Source organism: Harmonia axyridis, chromosome 4 (assembly GCF_914767665.1).
Source record: "Harmonia axyridis chromosome 4, icHarAxyr1.1, whole genome shotgun sequence".
NCBI lineage: Eukaryota > Metazoa > Arthropoda > Insecta > Coleoptera > Coccinellidae > Harmonia > Harmonia axyridis.
This window is the reverse complement of record NC_059504.1, coordinates 48,505,082-48,524,437: the sequence shown is the minus strand read 5'-3', so window position 1 is coordinate 48,524,437 and position 19,356 is coordinate 48,505,082.

The window sequence follows — 19,356 nt, the reverse complement described above, 5'->3', positions numbered from 1 at the left end:
GAATCGGTTTTAGAGCATTGACATTATGTTTCACGTGGTGCGCTAATGAAAAAAGTGTTGAGGTGTTAAATCACAATATCCAAGAAACAACCAAATGCAAGGATTTTCTATTCAAAGTAGCGATTCTCCAATATATTTATATTCTGATAACTTTCTTGAGACCAGAAATATATTTGAAACCGTATTACACATTCCTTAACTCTTATGTCATCTCTACGCCCTCCCACCCTTAGAAACATCTCTGCGAAAGCGGAACATCAGTCGATAATGGAGAACGTGTCTTAGAAACATAACATTTTTCGTATGGAAGTCAGAGAGTAAATTGAGAAGGGGCACATATAAAGTGACGCCTACAACTCGAAACATATTGCAAGATTTGAGTAGGGTAACGTGACGACACGACGAATTATGTGGTTTCCTCACAAATTTATGCCTATTTTATGTGTTAACATAAATTTTACATCGAAGGCGTGGAGAATTGAGCTTAACTCATATTTCGGTGTTACCTGGATTTTTTATATTTTATGGTGATCGATCGGAAATCTTGTGCGAATAAATACCAGCCATTCGATGAATTGTAATTAATAATTAGATGGAAATTGAGGATGACTTTCATTTGATATTGATTCAAATGGAATTCCTTCAAGTGAAGATTGAATCAATCAAATATAGTCATTAAGAGATATACAAACTTCACTAGATTTTTCTGTCACAAAAAAATCGAGGTAATAAAAATTTTTCATTAGAATTTATGATAAAAGGCACAATATATTATAGTAGATTCCATCATGTAAGGCACTTTGTGTCCAGAGGTAAATGCTATAATAATAATATAACGGATGTTTTTTTTCTAGGTATATAATTTTAAGTTGGCATTACTGTTCAAGATGGCGACTGATTTAACAGCTGTCAAATGATTTATTCTCAGGTTTGGTTTGGCAATTTATCATAAATAAACTCACGCCTGAACAACGCTTGCAAATAGTGCAATTTCATTTTGAAAATAATGGTTCTGTGCGGAATAAGTATCGCGCACTACGTCCATTTCATTTTGTTTAGCGATGAAGCGCACTTCTGGTTGAATGGCTACGTCAAAAAACAAAACTGCCGCATTCGGAGTGTAGTTAATCCTCAAGTGTATGTCGAAACACCGTTACATCCAGAAAAATTGACTGTTTGGTGCGCTTTATGGGCTGGTGGAATCATTGGTTCGTACTTCTTCAAAAATAATGATGGCCAGAACGTTACAGTCAATGGTGATCGGTATAGAGCCATGATTACTAACTTTTTCATTTCTGAATTGAACAACAACAAACTGATATCCAGGGGCTGTGGTTCCAACAAGACGATGCAACATGTCACACAGCTCGTGCCACAATCGATTTATTGAAAGACACCTTTGGTGAACACCTAATTTCACGTTTTGGACCTGTGAATTGGCCTCCAAGATCTTGTGATTTAACACCGCTAAACTACTTTCTGTGGGGCTGTGTAGAGTCATTGGTCTATGCGGATAAGCCACAAACCCTTGACCATTTGGAAGACATCATTCGCCGTGTTGGCGCCGTGTTGGAAAAAGTCATCGAAAATTGGACGTCCAGATTGGACTACATCCGAGCCAGCCGTGGAGGTCATATGCCAGAAATCATATTGACAATGTAATGCCACAAGATTATCTTGCGGATTAATAGAATTCATGTCAATCGAAGAATCCATCGTTGTTTTATTGCAATTTGAAGTTCTATAGCTCTAAAAAAAAACACCCTTTATGTGCAATATAATATATTTCTCATGTAATAGATAGCTCATTGGGATGTTTGTTTCAACCAAAAGTTAAGTTATTTTAATTCAAGGTGAAATAGTCTGCAATTGAATGTAGATTATTCACTGACAAATTCAATAGACATTTTGTTCCTTCGAAATCAACGATAAAATAAACAGCGACTTCTATCCTGTCAGGTCAACAAATAATGCTGAATGAAGTTATTGTAAAAACGAATCAGTTCCCAGGAGAAATAAAACAGCGTGTCTCGACAAAAATTATACAAGAAACTTCCTGCAGGAAAAAACAAACGTCCAAAGAAAGCAAGAATTTTCCACGAGGGCCAATTACAAGACAATTCCAGCCAAGAATCCCGATCTTTCTTCCCCTTTGTTTTTATATGTTCAGTAGAATTCGTTGAATTTAATTGATTCACTTAGATTTCATGGATTTTGTCGGAAGAACTTCAGTCTCCTTTGAGAAAAACAGATCTTGGATTTAATGAAAATACGAAAAAAAAACCCTTGAAAATTGAAAATTGATGCGTTCTCTCTTTCTATCAGGGTATATTTCAAATTATTCGAAATATAATAGATCATTCATATCAAATAGTACATATTATTTCAGGCAAACACCCTCGATAGCTATTCATTTCGAGAGAAAAATCGTCATCGTCTAAAATTTCATGAGATATTTATTAGATCTCTTATTGTATTGTTTTATCCGAAAGAAGGAAAAATATCTGTCTGAAATTCGCCAATTCCATTACTCATATTTTCGAATAGATTGAAACATTGACTCAGATTTTCTTTGGGAAGATATTCTTGGGAGTTATTGTCTCGAAAGTTCAACTTGAACATTTCATTTGTAGAATATCTACTCGAATTCTTCGACTAACTTCTTAGCGGATGTCACTGATTCTCGAACTTAACCGGAAGTGACATATAATGCAACGAAACTTGATTATTTGTGGAACATAGTCCAAAGACCGAAGAACATGGCTGTTTCAAACTACTCTGGAAAGTGTAAGTGGCTGAGAGCAACATGTAGCACTAAAGATTCCAGTAACGTGGCATGCCTTCAGGGAGAGATGGCTGATTATAACTACTTACTATGCCAGAATGCCCCTAATCTTCGTGAATGTTACTGCGGAAATTGTAGTAGACTAGAAATTGGATGAAAAATGGAATTTTCACAACAATAACGGCATTAGCGTTCTCGATACATGGTTTAAACTCTCATCTACGATTGATTGGTACATAGACAGGTAATATAAAGTCTTTTCCTAGATATTTCATTTTGAAAAGACTCTATCTGAGCAGCTTTCACTTTTGAATCTCTCCCTCGACGAGTGAAAACTATGCCATCACTAGGAATCGTAAGTTACCCTCTTCCACAACGCATTTAAATTGATAAAATTCACTACTGAAATGGTGAATATGTTGCAGTCACTGTTGACAAAACTGAAGCACTTTTGGGTCATTGTGAATCTTCTTCTATGCCGTAGATTCGTAGAGTACATATCTGAATTTTGTTGATGACAGAACCAGAAAAAATCAAGGAGAATATTGAAAATGAAATACCTAATGATTTAGTATAATAACAGATCCATCCTAGTTGAGATTTTTCGAGTGAATATCTTCTTCTTCTTCTACTGATTTTAAGCCGGTGGCTTGTATTTCCCAATTATTTGTCTCTTGGGAGACGTCCATGAGTCCTTCCACCGTTTAGGCGGTCTTCCCAGCGGTCGACGTGTTCCTGGATTTCCATCCCTTACTATTCTGGCAATTATTTCTTCATCTATCCTTTCCACATGGGCATTCCAAAATCTTCTTCTATTGCGTCCCCATCGAACTATATCTGGAACTTCACACTCGTTGCGGATGTCTTCATTTCTCTTTTTACCTCGTAATGTGAAGCCTAGGATGTTTCTGAGCACTTTCGAGTGAATATAAAATAACATATTAAGTTTATTTAGAGTTGTTCATTAAAAATAATCAGTCTACAATGGAACAATTGGCGCACGACCAGCGCTCGAACGATCCTGACTTCACAATAGTCCTTTTCTCAATTTACGAAAGAATTTTATAATCTGCAGTGAATCGGCAAGTTTTGACAGTACCACGCCCACAGAGAGCGTTGTCACATTTGCGTATCCAACAAACGCCAGAATTCATTTAGCTACATTTATCACACTTGAAGGAACGTACAATATATTACTTTCTTACTGCCGCGAGAGAACACTGTCGCATAGAATGAAAGAAAAGCAATGTAGGATTTTTCCTGAAGGCGCTTTCATCTCATCCTGGATTACTGGAAAAAATTCTGTTCTAACCGATATTTTAGATTTTTTGATCTGTCATATTACTAATGTGAATTCAATGGAAACGAGGTTTAAGCAAATGGTAAGCTTGATGGTCTACGGCTCAGTTTTAGTCATGCGGATATGTCATTTTTTGTTTTTACTATGCATTTCCAATGCTGTGGGTTGTAGCGCTGCAGACGTATCTGAGATAATTTTAATGTGAATTGTATGAGTTCAGTTATTCTCGAGGAATGGAAGATTTCTACTTTTTAACTGAGTCATCATCCAGGCCTGTTTATTTTTAATTTTGATATGAAGTAATGAAATCATCCAAAAACAGAAACAGATCTGACACCAACACATAAAGGATCAATGTAGATTGAATATAACGGGTGTTTTTTTCCGAGGTATACAACTTTAAGTTGGCATTACTGTTCAAGATGGCGACCGATTCAGCAGCTGTCAAGTGATTTATTCTTAGTTTGGTTTGGCAATTCATCGTGAATAGACTCACGACTGCACAACGCTTGCAAATAGTGCAATTTCATTTCGAAAATAATGGTTCTGTGCGGAGTACGCACCCAGAAAAACTGACTGGTGCGCTTTATGGGCTGGTGGAATCATTGGTCCGTACTTCTTCAAAAACGATCATGGCCAGAACGTTACAGTCAATGGTGATCAGTATAGAGCCATGATTACTAACTTTTTCATTCCTGAATTGAACAGCCATGATGTCCAGGAGCTGTGGTTCCAACAAGACGGCGCAACATGTCACACAGCTCGTGCCACAATAGATTTATTGAAAGACACGTTTGTTGACCGCCTAATTTCACGTTTTGGTCCTGTGAATTGGCCTCCAAGATCTTGTGATTTAACACCGCTAGACTACTTTCTGTGTGGCTATGTAAAGTCATTGGTGTATGCGGATAAGCCACAAGCCCTTGACCATTTCGAAGACAATATTCGCCGTGTTATTGCCGATATACGGCCACAAATGTATGGACGTCCAGATTGGACTACATCCGAGCCAGCCGTGGCGGTCATATGCCAGAAATCATATTTAGAATGTAATGCCACAAGATTATCTTGCAGATAAATAAAATTCATTTCAATCGAATAATCCATCGTTGTTTCATTGCAATTTAAAGTTCTATAGCTATAAAAAAAAAACCTCTATGATTGTTTCTTCGTTTTACTTCTCGACAACTTCGTGAAAGGAAAAGTATTGAATAATTTGCAGAAAGAACTTCAACATTATTCTAGTTTAAGTTTCAATAATGCTTCAAATATCAATTTGAAATCTTCAGTTGTTTTCGAGATTTGAAGGAAAATCTACTTTCTTTCCAACCCCAACACCTTTTTTTTGGTATTTCGGTAAGAATTTTTTTTTTTTGAGATATTTTCAGTAATAAACCTCATTTTCTGACGCTATTCTGGAACATCATGTATAGCTATAAACCCATAAGGGATCGTAGTTGAAAAAAAACTATAACTCCCCTAACAAAATCCGCCAGATAACCTCTCCCAAAGAGAAAATTACAATGAAAAAACTCACAACCATCAGTTATCCCAGTGACTGATGCAAGAATACTTTCGAGATCGATGATGCTATTTGTTCCAACTCACGAAAGAGGAAGGGAACAGAATGTTGAACGGAGTGATTCACCAAATCTGAGGCCTAGTATTTCTGCATTATCCAAACCGTATGCTTTCCGCCGGTGAAACTCGGAGAAATAGACTGATGACCGATCCAATTCAGGAGTTTGTCGGAGGTGAAAATAAAAGGAAATCGAGGGACACCGTTTTTTTGCCTCTTTTTGTTGGCAGCGGTGAATCAATTACTTTAGCTCTTCAATCGGAAAAGGTGGAAAGCGCACTTCAATCAACATAATATTTTTATTTATGCAAGCTAGAATTCGAGATTGCTTTAGATTTTTCCTACCAGAGTTTCGAAAGTATTACCTTCCACATGCATTTACGTTTTGAACGTAGTACCTTTCCGCATGCAAATATTAAAAAGTCGCATTAATCATACAATTTTGGAATGTCTCTATGCGCCAATCATAAAAATGCAAATAGTGCAATTTCATTTCGAAAGTAATGGTTGTGTGCGGAATACGTATCGCGCACTACGTGCATTTAATTTTGTTTAGCGATGAAGCGCACTTCTGGTTGAATGGCTACGTCAACAAACAAAACTGCCGCATTTGGAGTGAAGCTAATCTTCAAGTGTATGTCGAAACAACGTTACATCCAGAAAAACAGACTGTTTGGTGAGCTTTATGGGCTGGTGGAACCATTAGTCCGTACTTCTTCAAAAACGATGATGGCCAGAACGTTCCAGTCAATGGTGATCGGTATAGAGCCATGATTACTAACTTTTTCATCACTGAATTGAACAACCATGATGTCCAGGAGCTGTGGTTCCAACAAGACGGCGCAACATGTCACACAGCTCGTGCCACAATCGATTTATTGAAAGACACGTTGATGACCGCCTAATTTCACGTTTTGTACCTGTGAATTGACTTCCAAGATCTTGTGATTTAACACCGCTAGACTACTTTCTGTGGGGCTATGTAAAGTCATTGGTCTATGCGGATAATCCACCTTGACCTTGACCTTGACCCTTGACCATTTGGAAGACAACATTCGCCGTGTTATTGCCGATATACGGCCACAAATGTTGGAAAAAGTCATCGAAAATTGGACGTTCAGATTGGACTACATCCGAACCAGCCGTGGTCATATGCCAGAAATCATATTCAAAATGTAATGCCACAAAATTATCTTGCGGATGAATAAAATTTATGTCAATCGAATAATCCATCGTTGTTTTATTGCAATTTAAAGTTCTATAGCTTTAAAAAAACACCCTTCATATTCCTGCTGCCAAGGACTTTTGACTAAGACTTCTTTTGAAATAGTATATTTCAATATTCGTTCATTTGTTTGGAGTTTTTGAACTACAAAGAACCGAGCAAAGAACAATGAGAAATCAAAACTTGCAGGAGAGTGAAATTAAGAACGAAAGCGAAGAATCCCATAACTTCAGATTCTGATTTTTTTTTCCTTGGTGAGCGACTATCAAGTTAATTATCGAAGACCATGAATCAAATTTGGATAGTGAGTTCTCAAACTATGCCCTCCATCCTCACCATAAAGTAATTTGTGGTTTGGATATCATTTTTTCCGTGATCATTAGCCGAATCTAGCCACTCGGATCATTCGAGTCGAAACCCAGAACTAATAAAATTAAGCCGGATTAGCTAGCAAGACACGAAAACAACGGACTCACTAAACTGGGAGAAATAAATTTGCATAATGTTAGTGCTTCGGAACAAAGGAAACTCCGCGCCGGAACACAAACGGAAGGGAAATGAAACGGAAATATAAGAATAAACTTTGAGTTTTCGAAGAGTTTAAACTATTCCTTGCCGGAATTTATATTCCTTCCAGTGTCTGGCGTTCGACTTCACCAAGCCAGGGCGTTGTTTGGGTGGAGAACGGAGATTCTGTAAGCGTCGTTAGGCGTCCTGTTTTTCCACATATGTGATCGGCTATATCAGATCGGAATATGGATTTTTCTTGTTTATTACGAGAAAAAAATTATCAACATTCTTCATTCGAAAAATTAGTAATTCTAACACTCATGTTTTTCATTACAATGGAAGGAGTCTTAGGTTTTAGATTCAATTATATACATAATTAAATATATGGTCGTCTACTTTTCATTGTTTCATTTGGAAAATTTCGACAAGAGTTATGAAGAATGGCAATGTATATTTCCAAATTCAAATATTGATCTTCTCAATGCATCTGTACACCTCAATGCTCTGTGGGAAGTATCGTTGTACTCACTAGGATTGCTGAAAAATATTGGAAACGAGCTTGGATATGATATGGTTTGTAAGAAACCAACAAATCCGAAAATGATTCAGATTGAGAAACTGACACAGGTTTTCTGAAGTGAAAGTTTTTGAAAAAACAAGTCAACATCCAAATGAAGACCTAAAAACACTACTTGACCATAACTTTGTCTACACCTTTGTCTAATTACAAAAGATCTACCACAAACAAAAATAGTATTAGGTGTACAAATTTGCTTCAATCGATTTGCAATGGATGGCATGATGGTGGGAGAGAGAAGGTTTTCGAAGATGCAGAAATAGAGGCAATACTTGATCAAGACTCGTGTCAAACGCAACAAGAATGGGCAGTATCATTCAGAGAGACGCAGCAAGACATTTCAAAACGTCTGAGAGTCATGAAAATGATTGAGAAACAAGGAAATTGGGTGCCGTACGATTTGAAGCCGAGAAATGTTGAACGGCGTTTGTTTGCTTGTGAATAGCTGCTTGTAAGGCAAATACGGAAGGAATTTCTGCATCGCATTGTGACTGGAGACGAAAAATGGGTTCATTAACGTAATCCCAAGAGCAAAAAATCATGGAGATATCACGGTCATGCTTCCCCGTCGACGGCCAAACCGAATATTCACGGTTCCAAGGTCGTGCTCAGTATTCGGTGGGACCAGCTCGGCATAGTGTATTATGATTTGTTAAACCAACTGAAACAATCACAGACGATTATTATCGAACGCAAATAATGCGTTTGAGCCGAGCATTGAAAGACAAACGGCCGCAAAACAACGAGAGACATGATATAGTCATTTTACAGCATGACAATGCTTGACCCCATATTGCGAAAGTGGTCACGACATACTTGGAAACGTTGAGATGGGATGTCCTATTCCACCCACCGTTCTTCAACCGTATTCTCCAGACGTCGCCTCCTCGGACTATTACTTGTTTCGATCAATAGACCACGGCCTGGCTGACCAAGCACTTCCGGTCTCACGAAGAAGTAAAAAATTGGATCGAATCGTTAATCACTTCAAAAAATGACCAGTTTTTTCAACCGGGATTCGTAAGCTGCCCGAAAGATGGGAGAAAGTAGTGATCAGCGATGGACAATACTTTGAATCATAAATGTATAACCAGTTTTCAACAATGAAGCCTCGAAATTCGAAAAAAGGCGGAAGCAGAGTTGTACGCCTATTAAAAAAGATACAAATACAAAGGTTCAAAAACTTAATAGGTAAAGAGGTGCCAAATCCTGAAAACAGCATATTAGGTTTAGTGGGTAGGTCGTGTTCTTCAAATATAAAGTTTCATACTGTTTGATCCTTCAAGAGAGTTAGATTTAGATTAGATAAGGGTAGGTTTCATTGCACCATAGACCTTATGGTCCATTGTACACACCATCAGAGCTGTTTTTGCCATCAGTAATAGTAGTCTACAGCTAGTCCTTCAATTCCAGAGTTCTGATGAACTTCAGTATATGTTACATCCTCACTTTTACAAGTCTCTTGTCCAAAACATTTTCTGCATTGGTTAGCGATGGCTAGGCATTCTGTCAACATGTGATCAGGAGTTTCTTCCTCCTCCCTGCAGAATCTGCACTCGTCGTTTTCTGCAAGAGTCATTCTGCTGTAAGGAATCCAGTGGGGAGGTGTAGCTTATTCTTGCAAAAATCCAGATCCAACCCAGAAAGATTCCGACATAGTGATTTTCATTCGACTTTTTCCTTTCCCTTAAAACTCTTCCTTGTAGGAACATTCACCTATACAACAGAAAGGTTCTGGACCAACAAGAGGTGATTGTGCTCCACTTCTGGCTAGTGTGTTCCTGAAGGTTTTACGTCCATAAGGAAATATCTGTTCACCTGCTTGTCACTGAGTATAACTCTTCAATATATGAAGTATTTGAATTCTTATTCTTTCTGAACTTAAGAAAGATTGAAACTCAAAGTTTGTTCTATGATAAGGAGATATATGGCCAACTAGTAATACTTCTGAACGTCAATGAATAAAAACTGAAGGTTCAGCGATAACAATTCATCAAGAAGTGTTTAAGCCCTTTTTAAGTTATTATGATGTTTAGTTTTGGCAACGTCACGTATTCTAGGGATATCGAGACGTATGTTTTGTTAGATAATGAATGAGATGTATTGTTATCAGAAAGAATAGTTAAAGTTTGGTAGAATAAAATTTTCGGTGTTTAATATAACGGTTTTGGTTTCATTCACGGACATTTGAAATATATTAAGATTACAGTTCATTCGAAAGACAGTTTGCATTGTATAAATCCCATTTTGTTCCATTTCAATCCTTCACCCTGTTCCCTTACATCCCTATACAGTGCGGTGATGTGTGGAAGCAGAGAGCAGTTTATATTGGTAAGACTATTATAACATCATTTTTATTGGTTCAAATAGGGAAAATGCAACAAGAAGAAACATTACAATTCGTTATAGGAACCTAACAATTTAATTTCAATTTCGCGCAGAGAAAACACAAAACTTCATCACCGTCAAACCAGCTCAAATCAATTTATTGTGAAATCCGTTCTAGATAATCAATTTTCCGATTAAGGCCCTAATATATAAGAGCGTGGGCGTAATTGAAACTTCACTTTACTGAGAAGTCTGCGAAACGTCTGCGAAAGACGACATCGTATTACCTGGCGAAGATGTAAATTGCTCGTCGGTCCATCCCGAAGGAAGTTGGGCAGAAAGCTCAGTTTATTGTGGAAACGCTATCATCAAAGGAAAGTATTTTCGTAGAAATTTCACGAGTCATTTGACGTATCAGATCAAAGCTTCTTAGCTCGTTCATATCGAAAGCTACCGACAAACTTGGTCTTTTTCCCGATGCTCATTTTTCTTGGTTGTTTTTCCGTTTTCGCCGCAGTCAGTTGTTCGGAAAAGTTCCCGCTGAAGCAGAACAGGGTAATCTCATTCGCTACCGTTGCTCTCGACTTTTGAAGCCATTTTTTATATTCACAAGAATTTCTGTTCAAGTCAATATTGACTCGAGATGCGAGTAAAAGTCAGCGAAAATGATCAAGACGTCAAGCGTCATGGCTCTGTCAAATGATCAGGCAGCAGCCTAATGAGAAAATTGTCATCGGTAAATTTTTATGATTTTTATAGAATATGACCTCATGAACAAGAAAGCCTATGGGCCCAACTCAATCCTACGACTAGTTTTCGAGATACTGGGCGTTGAAGTTGGAGAATTACTTCAATTTGAAGTAATATTTCTCGTAGGAAAACATCTTAAATGAAACACTTTTGCACGACAAATAGTGCTCACCCATGAGGTAATAATTTCAGACGTGGTTTCAATAAAAATTATGGTTAGATACGGGGTGAGTCAAACATCATCCGATGAGATTCGTTCAGTTCATAGCTCACTCTGTAATTGGAAAATTCGTCCGTGGAATTTTACAATTTTTTCTCATCATTTACATTTCGGAAATACAATTATATTGATATAATGTCAAACAGTATTGCCTTTGCTATGACCAGTTTTCGAGATACACAGGGTAATATATTAAGAGAGGCGACCATTGTTACAGAAGTTTCATAAAAATTTCATACAGAGTAACGGTAAGAAATACGTTGTTATTTATTTATTGTTATTTTGTCATTCCATAATGAAAAACCTTGTACAGGGTGTCCCAAATTCAATGTTCAATGAGAGCATCTCAAGAACTATAAGACTCAGAGAAAAAAAATCTTCAAGGACCCCAGATCCCATTTTTAGAGATAAGAAGATATAAGGAAGCGATCACAACGGGTGTTTTTTTTTGAGGTATATAACTTTAAGTTGGCATTACTGTTCAAGATGACAGCTGTCAAGTGATTTATTCTTAGTTTGGTTTGGCAATTTATCATAAATAGACTCACGCCTGAAGAACGCTTGCAAATAGTGCAATTTTATTTCGAAAATAATGGTTCTGTGCGGAATACGTATCGTGCAATACGTCCATTTTATTTTGTTCAGCGATGAAGCGCCCTTCTGGTTGAATGGCTACGTCAACAAAAAAAACTGCCGCATTTGGAGTAGAGCTGATCCTCAAGTGTATGTCGAAACATCCAGAAAAACTGACTGATTGGTGCGCTTTATGAGCTGGTGGAATCATTGGTCCGTACTTCTTCAAAAACGATGACGGCCAGAACGTTACAGTCAATGGTGATCGGTATAGAGCCATGATTACTAACTTTTTCATTCCTGAATTGAACAACCATGATGTCCAGGAGCTGTGGTTCCAACAAGACGGCGCAACATGTCACACAGCTCGTGCCACAATCGATTTATTGAAAGAAACGTTTGGTGACCGCCTAATTTCACGTTTTGGGCCTGTGAATCTGCTTCTAAGATCTTGTGATTTAACACCGCTAGACTACTTTCTGTGGGGCTATGTAAAGTCATTGGTCTATGCGCATAAGCTACAAACCCTTGACCATTTGGAAGACAACATTCGCCGTGTTATTGCCGATATACGGCCACAATATATATAGATATCTTGATTCATTCTCGAGTCAGAGTCGTTTCTTAAGAAATAACTGTTTCTAATATTTCGCTATATATTGGTTTATTTTCTAGATATTCGAAAAATTCTCACAACATCTGTCTAGTAATTTTTATGGTGCGTAACAGATCTTAGATAAAGTGAAATATTTGAAAGTAATTTTTCAAGAAATGGCCTGTAACTCGAGAACAAATCATATCTATAATCTGCTTTAAGATATCTGATTATTTCGAAAAAGAGATCGGGGATCCTTGAAAATTTTTTCTTTTAAAGTTCTTGAGATGCTGTCAGTGAGTATCAAATTTAGGAGAGCCTATGCAATGTCTGAATAACAATAGGTAAACGACAACTTGTCCCTTACTGTTACTCTGTATGAAATTTTCTTTGTATGAAACGTGATATTCTGTTTTTTCAAAATTTACTTTAGACAGAGATTGCACATTTACTCAATATTTATTGGAGTAATAATAGAGGAATAGTTAGTTACAAAGCCTATTCGATTTTTAAAAGTTAGATCATATCTGTCTCCAAACCAAAGCATACTGTCACAATACAGACAAATGTGAATTAAATTTAATAAATTCATCTCACGCTGCAGATCGCTGACGGTTCCAAAGAGAAAGAAAACGGTATTCGAAAAAAAAAATTACAAGGAAATTATCTTTCAAATCACTTGATAAAAAAGATGAATAAAGTAAAGAAAATCGACCACGCCGCGATGTCTCAATTTTTTTCGCCGATGAGATCGTTGTGAAAAAAATTGGGGTTAATAAGATAAATGAATCACCTTGTACGCTGCTTTCACTCAGGTGAACCAACTAGTGATCTCAACAACTAATGAAGATAAGTTTTACAGAGTCTCCCATGAAATTATCGTACTTGCCGATCGGTAAAACGAAACGAATTGCCCTAAGCGAGATCAATTTCCATTCCCCATCTACATGATTCGCAACATTTAAAATTCTCTCCGTCTTTTACGGAATGCAATCTATTCACTACGTCCCAGAGCCACGTCAATCTATGTGAGGCACTCCGAGAAACGAAGGAATCGCAAAATGCTTAGTGTAAAGTGGCAGGTTTTCCACGTCTTGATCGAATCATCTGAGTGCACTACATCTTCGACGTCGCAACTCATATTCGGAACGTCTCCTGAAAATCAATCGTGTTTTTGAGACGACCGAGTAAGGCCGTAGATATCTCTCTGTTTACTCACTTATTCCAGGCGATCGAGAGAATGGGGAAGAGATGGGAACCGATAGTTGACGTTATTTTCGGGCGAATAGGCACTTATGCTGGAGAGGCTTTATAATTCTGGTCCACTACGTTTTCCATCGTGATCTGGAATGAAGAAATACAACCAATCACCAACTAGATCAGATCTGTCAATATATGACTTCTATAAGAAGTTAGTGAAATTTCTATGTGTTGAAGACACTAAAATCGTATTAAATTCCAGTTTTCCACTATACAGCGTGTTGAATCTCATCTTCTAGAAGTTCCCATAGTCTTCTAATACGGACCTGAATTTTTTGATCAGTTCAAAGATGAATCGATGGATCTAATAGATTGAATCATACGTTTCAAATATCAATCAAATGTACCTACTGGGTGATTCAAAAAATTATAACGAATTGAAAATATGAGGGAATTCATAAACACCCAGTATCTCGTCTTTGGAGTAGATTAGATCTATGATATATAGGTTATTTGGACTTGTCTAGGCTAGCTCTAGGTCAGGTAAATGTATGTTCATTTACCAACGAAACACCCTGTACAACCATGTCTCAATAGTGTCTGCAGACGTAGTTTTTTTTTATGTTCTGTAATGTTCAGAGAACATCGTGAGAACCAAGGGTTCATCTACTTGAAATGTTAGCATTTATTGATTACCGATTCGGTTCTTACTTTATACACAGTGTTCCTTAACTGGTTCAAAGAAAAATGAGAAACTCCTTGAATTATCTCAAGAATAGAATATCCTATATATGGGCCCACAAAGTCTTTGTTTTAGAGATTCAGGGTGTTTCTGTAGTCCTTCTTTTTTGTGATGTTCCTAACAATTTATCTGTTATATTATATTATCTTTATTAATCTTCTTTACAGATTGGGTAAATAAGTAGCAAAACTTATAAGCAATTATTTATTCAAAGGAGCTTATTGGATCTTATAATAATTTGAATTTTCTCGAATATTACTGAAGAATTGTTTGACAAGAACCGACAAGAAACCAAAATATGTAGTACTGGACCAGAGTTTTTTTCAACATTTTTCTAAACTACCAGTGGTTCACTAAAAAAGTTCTGGTGGAAAGAAGCGGGCACTCTTCCAAAGAAAATATCACCCTGTAGATTTGCATTCAAAATTGGAATATCTGTGCCAAATTTGAGTTAAATATTCGTTAAGGCAAGGTGCTATGAGAAAAAAATTGAACTTTATCATCTGTATCTCGAGAACAAATCTTTTGTGGACCCATGTTATAGGACTCTACCTTGAAATGATTCGAGGAATCTATCATTCCCGTTTGTACTTGCAATCTAGGAACACCCTGTATAGTCAATTCAAAACTCTTCACAATCGCCATTTGAATGGAACATATTAAATTGTAAAACACAGCACAGACAATTTTTCGAAGCAAATAAGTCAGTTCAGTTCTTTGATAACTGCAGTTTCCAAATTTCCAAAATCACAGATGCCAAAACAAGGGGGACGCTGAAAAAAAGGGTAGATAAAGGAAAATAATAAACCTCGGACATAGACGTTCTCGTAGTGCAATAAAAGTAATCATCTTGAAAGCGATAATAAACTCATAAACCGTAAAAGGGTCCGTTCTTTTGCTGCTGTGTCGATTTCAAGAAAAATTGGAAAAATTATTCGTTCATTTTATGGAAAAATTTCGTTCTTCACCTATGAGAGAAATCTGAAATTATATATTTTGGAAATCATGGGGGGTAGCAAATACACCGAGTAGCCCCATTTTTACGCCCTTGATCTACTATCTGAAGAATTAATCAATTTCGGCCGAGTTCCTCTGAAAAAAATAGCACTTCCAGGATATCCTAAACATTTTCCGATGAAATCCCTCACTAGACGACGCCAAGAAGCCTCCTAACGACTCCATACCAATTTATGAAAACTAAAACACTAATTGGGAAAACTTCTCAGCATGCCGTCGTTTCCCAATTACCCGGAGCTATATTTCACTTAACTTTCTTACTTATAAACTCCCAAACAAGATTAAACATAATTTAAAACGGGGAACCTCATCTTTTATCGGAAAATTGGAGATATTATCTGAGAGTTTAGTCGCTGGTAAAATGTTAATAGTTTGCTTGGCTGCTCTCTAAAATGGCTTATAGATTCACGGATTCAATTTCAGCAGAAATCACGCAGTGAGTAGCTAATGCTCAACTTCTTGGAAGCCTCTTCGTATCGCGATACCCAATTAAACTTAAACCAACACAAACATACTGAATGGAAACTCAAGAACAACAAGAAATGGGGAGATATTAAAAAAATCCTTCAAATATAGGAAAACAGGGAGAGATGACGCACCTTTTGTAAAATGCGGCGGAATTCTACTTTTTTGAACTGATCATGATCCTAAAATCATAAATAATTCTTTGGTTATTTTTCTTTTATGTTATAACATCAACATGAAAAAAAACTCAAACATTTTTCAGAAATAAAATAAAATACAAAATTCTGATTTTGGCTACCTCTCCCGCATCCCATAGGTGAGACGACGCATTGGGTTTGGGAGAGATAGCACAAGGGGCTCAACATAACATGCTTACTTTTCGGCAATTGTTTTATTTCCACAGGGTATACAGCAGTTTTTAAAGGATTTGCACGTGTCATAAAGCCACCTGGGTCACTCCACGTACTGAATCCATTCCACTTTGGTATTTTCGTAGCGCTCCAAGCAACTTAAGCATTCATTTTCGTCAAAAGTTTCGTCGTCTATGGAATCGTTTTTCATCGCACCATTTTCTTCAGAGGAAGAACTTACCAAACGTCGCTATACAAATTTTATTCTAGCAAGGTTGTTTGTCATCAACTTCTTGGGTATATTTTTTCCTATGTCTTTCTTGATGTTTTTCTAATTATTTTTTCTGACATTTTATTCTTCTTACGGTTTCCTACTTTTTCCCTCACCAATCTTTTTATCTACAATCAGTCGAGTTTTGTGCAGACAAATGCTCAAAATATTTATGCGCCTTTTTATATTCATACCTTCAGCTCGGGACATGAATACATCTCAAAGTGGGATTTCTTTTTGAAAATAATGTGAAAAATCGGTATTTTGGGTCTGAAAATAAAAAACTATTATGCGTAATCTGTCCCAAACCCATGGGATAGATGACACACCTGTTTAGGTTAAAAAAAATTTCGAAAGATAGAGTTAGCTTAGTGAATATAGCTTTTATAATAACTCAACTTCAAACTTAATTTGTCAGAACGTCGACTTTCAACGGATTTCTAATTAATAGTAGATCAAACTAAACACCTTGCAATATTTTTAGGTACTCACCAACTATATATCACCAAATATCTTGTAAGTATATCTCATTTTCAACATGATTTTTTTCGAACGGCAAGAGTAAACCGTCTGTATGCACCTGTCTTGGTCAACCGGTGCTGCGTGTACCAAAAACCCGAATTATAAAATTGCGTCTTCTCTCCCGCCGTGTCATGTCTCCCTGTTTAACCCAATGTTGTCCCTTTTCTGAATATAAGTCATGTCTATGCTTTTATCTACTAAAGAATTGAATGATCAAATGAACAATCTCAAGATGTCGATAAATTAAAAATTCGAAATCTACGTTTCGAATAATTACCAGAGTACCCATAAGAAAATGAATTCTCCGAAGCATGGGATCTACAAAAAGTCAATAATGTTTCAGTTTGCCAGATCACTACTGTTATAGTGGGAGCTTAAATCTTGAAATCAACATAGTTCTCTTCGCAACCTTCGCATAAGTTTGCTCCTGTACTTCCCAATGTTCAGTGAGACATCCTCACAAGTTGTGAATTGAAATTGAATTCGCCGAATATAACTCTAATTCTTCATTAAACTGACTCGAGGAGATTCACGAGAAAATTGTTTTATCAAAGATGGAGCCCATTATCATAATATATGCAAACTTTCGTACAAGTCTTCAGCAGGAAATGTTTTTCTTTTTTGGTTGTTTTCCTAAAAGACTGATGTAACGTTAAAAGTGAAAATAGGAACCGGTATGTATAAGTGATTAGGATGATGAAAGATTCTTCGTTTATGGGTCATCTTAAGGTCCGTTTGCCGAAGTGAAGTGTGTTTTTTTAGAGCTATAGAACTTTAAATTGCAATAAAACAACGATGGATTATTCGATTGACATGAATTTTATTAATCCCCAAGATAATCTTGTGAAATTACATTTCAAATATGATTTCTGGCATATGACCGCCACGGCTAGCTCGGATGTAGTCTAATCTGGACGTCCAATTTTCGATGACTTTTTCCAACATTTGTAGCCGTATATCTGCAGTAACACGGCGAATGTTGTCTTCCAAATGGTCAAGGGTTTGTGGCTTATCCGCATAGACCAATTACTTTACATAGCCTCACAGAAAGTAGTCTAGCGGTGCTAAATCTCAAGATCTTGGAGGCCAATTCACAGGTCCAAAACGTTAAATTAGGCGGTCACCAAACGTGTCTTTCAATATATCGATTGTGGCACGAGCTGTGTGACATGTTGCGCCGTCTTGTTGGAACCACAGCTCCTGAAAATCATGGTTGTTCAATTCAGGAATGAAAAAGTTAGTAATCATGGCTCTATACCGATCACCATTGACTGTAACGTTGTGGCCATCATCGTTTTTGAAGGAGTACGTACCAATGATTCCACCAGCCCATAAAGCGCTCCGAACAGTCGGTTTTTCTGGATGTAACGGTGTTTCGACATACACTTGAGGATTAGCTCCACTCCAAATGCGGCAGTTTTGTTTGTTGACGTAGCTCTGATGGACGATTTTGTCGACGATAAAATGGACGTTGTGCGCGATAGGTATTCCGCACAGAACCTTTATTTTAGAAATGAAATTGCACTATTTGTGAGCGTTGTTCAGTCGTGAGTCTATTTATGATGAATTGCCAAACCAAACTGAGAATAAAAAACACCCTTTATCATCTCAATGTAACCAAGAATTTAACGTTGCAAGAAGGCTGCGAGGTGAAATTATTGGTCTGCATACTTCAATCTTCAAATCCTTATGAGACAAAGTGCACTGAACCGTAAACAAAAACCTCATCATCAAAGGAATAAAAACAATTTTCGGTGTCATTGCGTGTATATTGAAATGTCAGTATTTATTGGGAGATGTCGCTGCAATATTGTAGCAAATGAGAAATTCCGGAAATATTTTTCCGGATATCACGATACGAATGGTATAACTTTCCGGTAAAGCCGATTAACTATCGGGTTCCTTCCAGTCAGAAAAATTAGTTTTCCTTTGAAACCGTCTCCACACGTTTTCCGCGTTAAGCCCCGCTTCCCGTTACATTTCAATCTCGGCCAACAGAAAAAAAGTTCAAATCCGCCGGCTTACAGCCGACTCCAACTTCATAATACGAATCTAACTCCTCGAGTGGGGCCCCTTTGAATTACCCTTATGTAACAACCTGTCTTGAAGAAATTTATGGATTTCTCCGGTCAGCCTTTCGGAACACTCAACTATAAAGGCTTTTTAGGGGTGATGAATGGTTTATAACTTAAAATTCAGGCGTGCATTTGGCGGGTGCCTCAGCACAAAAGCAACCGTTGGGAAGTTGGAATGAAGACTAGATTATCGCCGGATATCCGGACAAAAAGAGAATCTTTTTTTTTTGGAAACGTTACATTGATTTAGTTGGCTGGAAAAATCAATGTGG